The sequence below is a fragment of the Tarenaya hassleriana genome, unplaced genomic scaffold (assembly GCF_000463585.1).
Source record: "Tarenaya hassleriana unplaced genomic scaffold, ASM46358v1 Cleome13, whole genome shotgun sequence".
Lineage (NCBI taxonomy): Eukaryota > Viridiplantae > Streptophyta > Magnoliopsida > Brassicales > Cleomaceae > Tarenaya > Tarenaya hassleriana.
The window spans coordinates 1,559,349-1,565,465 of NW_010963495.1; the positions used below are offsets into that span (position 1 = coordinate 1,559,349).

At 37.8% G+C, this 6,117-nt stretch overlaps 1 pseudogene; it reads left to right on the forward strand.

The window, feature by feature from the left end:
- Window positions 1-807: 807 nt before the first annotated feature.
- On the forward strand, window positions 808-2,984 carry LOC104807500 (annotated as a pseudogene).
- The last annotated feature ends 3,133 nt before the right edge of the window (window positions 2,985-6,117 follow it).

A 6,117-nucleotide genomic window follows, 5' to 3' on the forward strand; every position in this document is an offset into this window, starting at 1 on the left:
CCCTTGATTAGGTTAAACGCCAACTAGTTTCCTAGTCAATGTAATAACTTCGGATCATCCAGACAGATGATCTGAGAAAAGCCAAGTTGCCGGCCATTATCAACGTCTCTTGAACGAGTTTAACACTTTGAATGAGAAGTCGCCATTATCAAACCTGAAACCAAACAAGCTGGTCGCTCGTTCCCTCGCTCTATCATCATCAACCCAACAAAAAAAAAAAAAAAAGAAGCGCTCACGGATTTGGAATTATGTCCTAATAAACAATCCTGCAGTAGCCAAGATGTCTCTTTCCTCCCCACCCTCCATATTAAAAAAAAAAACTTTTTTTCGCCAAACCCTTTATTCTATATTCCGATATTTGACGTTCAGAGTAAAACTTTCTGCTTGGTTATGAATACATACATATATATATATATATATTAATTATTATCAAGCAGTGACACAACTTGGGCAAGATACCCAAAGGAGTAGCATGGCCTTTGGGAGAGAGAATAAGGCAAAAAAAAAATGTCAGAAGAGAGCACTTGCATCACACAATACGTCTTCTTTTTCAGCATCTTTCTTGTCGTTATCGCTTCCCCTCTCCACCGCCATTCTCATACACATACATATAATATCATCACATGCAAACAAATATTGTTTTCTTGAATGTTAAGATTTAGTTCTGAATTTGGACATAGCCAATGTGAAAGTTTGAATTGTTGTTCCGAGGAGATAAGATAAAACCGACCAAAGCCAACGGATATTAATGTATTTAAATCATTGTAATGACATTAGGGAAATTAAATGAATCTTGGACATATTGTTCAACGACTGTAGCCGACTTATTAGGACATAAAGGCGGCATGGTTCGCACGTGAAGACTCGTCAATCTTGTCATTGACGAATCATGGCATGGCACCATCCACTTCCCTCCCTCCCTATTTCCTCTGTCTCTATATATACACACATCTTTCACCCTCTCGTGTTCTCCTCCAAAACCCTCGCCGGAGCAAACAGAGCCGCCGGAGAATCTCACCGCCGGCAGAATCACATAGACCGATCAGTGAGAATTACACGGCGGCTCCCTGCTCCAATGGGTCCTTCTCAAGTTTCTCTCTTTCTCCTTGTGGCTCTTGTTCTCTTCTATGGCGGTTCTTGCACCACTTTCACCATTGTTAACCAGTGCGGCTACACTGTTTGGCCGGGACTTCTCTCAGGCGCCGGAACTGCCCCTCTTCCGACCACCGGATTTGTCTTGAACCCGTCGGAGTCACGTGTCTTTCCCATTCCCGCCGCTTGGTCCGGCCGCATCTGGGGCCGTACGCTCTGCTCCAACGACGAGTCTACCGGGAGATTCTCGTGCGTCACCGGAGACTGCGGTTCCCCCGGCGTGGAATGCTCTGGAGCCGGCGCCGCACCTCCGGCGAGCCTCGCCGAGTTGTTGCACATCAATGAGGCTACGACGTCAGCCTCGTCGATGGCTACAACATCCCCATGATCATCGTTCCTCAGGGAGGCGTCGCCGGCGCCGGGAACTGCACGGCCACCGGGTGCGTCGCCGACCTAAACGGGCCTTGTCCGGCGGAGCTAAAGGTTTCGTCGCCGTCTCAGACGACGGCGGCGGCGGCGGTGGAGGGGACAGCGGTGGCGTGCAAGAGCGCGTGCGAGGCGTTCGGAGAGGCGAAGTACTGTTGCAGCGGAGAGTACGGAACGCCGGACACGTGTAAGCCAAGCGAGTACTCGGAGTATTTCAAGAGCTCGTGTCCCAAGGCTTACAGTTACGCTTACGACGACGGCACGAGCACCTTCACTTGCGCCGGTTCTGATTACGTCATCACTTTCTGCCCTTCTCCTTCCCCTAGGTACCTTCCCTAATTACCATTTGCTCTCTCGTCAATCAATTAATCAACTAATTAATTAGCAATTGCACTCTGTTACTCCGTTTTTGTGGCTAAAAAAAGATTCCAACTTTACAAGAAAAAAAAAACTTTCTTCTCTATGAACTAAAAAATGCAGGATCTTTTTCAATTCGAAAAGTTCTTATTCCTTATGTTTTTTTTAAAAAAATTTTATATATTTTTTTAGGATTTTTTGTTTTGTAATAATTGGTAATGTAACGTAATTTAGTGGTCGTTCCAAATCTGTCTTTTTATTTATTTATTTATTTATTGGTGGTAGGGAGATGGAACATCTATTTTAAAACTACCGATGTTGAAATATATCGTATAGAATTAAAATGCTTCAGATATATTTTTTTTTTTTTGGGGGGGGGGGGGGGGGGGTTGAGATATTTTTTAGAAACAACAAAAACTGATTATAACAACAAAATAAATATATAAACTTTTGTGATATCAAATCGCCGTAACATTTAACGGTTGAAAAAACGATAACATATGCTTTTCATGATGATGAATCATTTTGTCAACACATTTATCATAATGCCAAGACATCCATTTTCCACGCTTGTGGACCGACCCGGCTCCTGAAAACTATTACGGGCTTTTTAATTTTACAAATCTGAAATATAAAAATAGAATTCATTAATTAATTTATGTTTCCATTTTTTTTGTGCTGAAGCCTGAAGCGCACGTCAAAGGGTCTGCAGCCGGAGGCGGTCAGCGTCTCTGCCGCGGCTCCGACGCGAATCTCCGACGCATTTTCTTTTGGCGTTTTGGCCGCAGCGGTTTGGGCTGCCAACCGCGTCCGCTGATGTCACTATTAACACGGCGTCGTTTTGATTGATGTTACACGATGGGAATCCGATTTCCTTTTCGTTTTGGAGGAAAAGACTGCTCGGAGGAACGGTTTATTTTAATGAAGAGATTAGAGATCCGATACGATTAGAAGAAAAGAAAATTAGTGCTCTTAATTTCAATTTTACCTTTTTTAATTTCCTTTTTCAGTACCATATTTTATTTTTTCTGAATTGTAAATATATAAATAAATATGAACGGATGGAAACTCGAGGATATTCGCCAATTAAAAAAGTGAGATATTTTTTATGTCGGTCAAAGGCCCATTGAACTTAATAGGCCCAATGTAAAAGTGTACACGTAGTTGTGGCCCACCTTTCTGCTAGCCTTTCAACCTATCACACATATTTGGATTTCTTAGATTTCTTTGAACGACATTTGGATTTTGGACCGTTCGTATAATTAAGATTAGGGTTGGGCGTTTTACTTCCGTTAGGAAGAATCTGACCCGAATCAAAAAATATGTTATTTTTTTCCGGATCTTATTTAAAACGGTATTATTTTTAGAAAACCGAATTTTTCAAAACCGAACCAAACCGAATTTTAAAAATTCTGAAAAACCGAAATCGAACTGAACTAGAACCGAAACCGACATAATATAAAAACCGATTGATATCTATTTTTGTAAAACCGAAAAAACAAACCGATGTATTTTAATTCCTAATCCGGACCGGTTCCCGAAGGGTCAACCCCTAATTAATTATATTATATTTTCATGCCTTTGATATCCCAATGAGCTAATCCGTACACGACTTTCAAGTGGTATAATCATTACAATTTGTTTTCTACAATTCGAAAAATGAAAATGAATATCCTTTCCTTCAAATAAAGTCTACTTGTTACTGAAGAAAAGCATTTACTAAGTGTTGCCTTCTCTCTTTTGCCACTGCCCACTCCATTGAGTATATATCATCACAGTTATATATTCGAGTTATTTTAGTTCATAATTAGTTTTATATTATTAATTAATGGAATAAAAGCAGCTTTGAAATGTGGTTGTGTTTCATATATATATTCGAGATAGATACGTTCTAATAATATCTATAACTATTATACATGACCATGGAACCTGCGTGTATATATATATTACATAGAAGTGATGATGTCATAATATTGCTGGATTCAACGACGACGATCAATTTCAGGTTTGAAAAAAAATAAGATAAAATAAAGTTTATTAGTTGTAAAATATTGAAAAAGGAGCAGACTAGTAATTAATCCAAACACTCATCTTTTTATTTTTAATTCGATTATATGCAAAAAAAAAAAAAAAAAAACCATATCCGGATAAGGTGACAATCTTTGAGACACTATTGGCAGTTTGGTAGCTGCAACCTTTTATTTATTTATTTTTGTTCTATTTTCACTTTTAGATAATTTCTAGCACTATTGGCAACTTTACGTTTTCACGACAAAATATTTATGGATTCAAGATTTTACTAAATTTGATTTTTTTTCTTCTAATCTTATGTTTAAACCTGTATATAAATTTAGAAAAGATAAAATTCGTACAGAAAACTAAAAGATCTAAATGCGGAAACTAAAAGATAAAATTCGGACAGAAATAGTTATAACTAATATCTGTTTTAATTTTACTTGTCTTTATTTTTAGCTCTTATTTTCTTTAGTCCCCATCTGTTTAGAATTCACGTTTTTCTTGAAAGTTGTTTTAAGATGAATGCCGTCAACATGTCCATCAACGACCCTTTTCGGGAAATAAAGAAGCATTCCACTATCAACGTCAATGTAGTGGCATACCCGCATTTCCCTTTGAAATTTTATCGTCAATTATGGAAAGTTTATATCATTTTAAATACGATTGTTATAATATGGAGAATTTTATTAAAAAGTTATACCGTCCGTTTGAATTCATTCTAATCTGTTATCCATAACAACAAGAATTAATAATTTGCTTATAACATCCAGTTTAATGTAAGCTACATATATATATATGTGTGTATATACATAAATACAGTATAATCATTTAAGAAGGATTTAATGCAATGGCAAAAAAAGAGAAAAGAAGATGGTAAATGGTAGTTGTCCCGCACCCACCATTAGCCGACGCCACACGACAAGTGGTCGAGCTCTAGACGTTTATGAAATCCAAAAGTAGAATTCCACGTCACACTAATCCTGTTTTTTCACTTTTTTTTTTATTATTAATCCTACTGCTTTGTTTTCTAAGTAATTAATCACTAAAGTTTTGATAATTACAAAAATATACAAAAAATTTTAGTAATGTAGTTTCAAATTTGCACTTCTTATCCTCAACAAAAAATGTAGGGTTTATTAAACAGCTAAATCTGTAAATAGTTTCTGCTTCTTATATTTTTTTTTTCAGTTTTTTTTTATTCTTAAAGAGTAAGGGAATCACATAATGAGTTTAATCATTAATTTTGTGGTAAATATCTATGTAAAATCAAGTTCATAGAACCATCTTTTTTCTCTTTCAATATTTCCCCACGTTTTTCATAATTAAATACTTTAAAATTAAATTGGCAAGAATATATCAATTAAAGTTTTTGTTTTAATCGTTTTTTGGTATTTAAATAATCTGCAAATGTCTAAAAATCTATACCAAGAACAAACCTGAAAATTACACCCATCGACTTGTAAATAACAGAATCATTGAAAAAAAGTTTCTTTTGTCTGAAAAAAAAGCTGGAGCACGTAAACATGACGAATCTAGTAAAAGCGGGAGGGAGTGATACAGTTGAAGCAAAAAAGAGAAGAGATCTCTCCGATTTTTTTCTCTCTTACAGTAAGTCGGCGAATGTGAATTTTATCTCTTTCATACATACATATACATATACATATATATATATATATATATGGGAACCACCAGCAGCAGCAGTTGCAGAAAATTGTAGAGCTTATGATTAAAGATTCTCGTTCTCTCTCTCTCAACTCACCAACCCAACCAATTTGGCAATTAGTCCCCTTTAGATTTTGGATTTCCCATTCTCTTTCCGTCTCTCTCTTGTTCCTTTGATCTCGGAACTCCTCATGGCTCTGTTCTGTCTCCGCTACCGACCGTACGCCTCTTTTCTGGGTTTCATCTTCTTGTTACTCTGTAATGGTAAGCCAATTCTCGTTTTCTTCATCTGGGTTTCTCCAATTTCGCAACAAGTTTGAAACTTTACTGATTAAAACTCTGTTTCTGGATTTTTTCCCCCGATAGGTGTCAGCCCTACGACGTTCACCCTCGTCAACAAATGCGATTTCACGGTTTGGCCGGGGATTTTGTCCGGCGCCGGTACTCCCAAGCTCGAGACTACTGGTTTCGAGCTCTCCAAGGGAACCTCTCGGACCTTTCGGGCACCGGCCGGTTGGTCCGGTCGGTTCTGGGGCCGAACCGGCTGCGACTTCGACGGCTCGA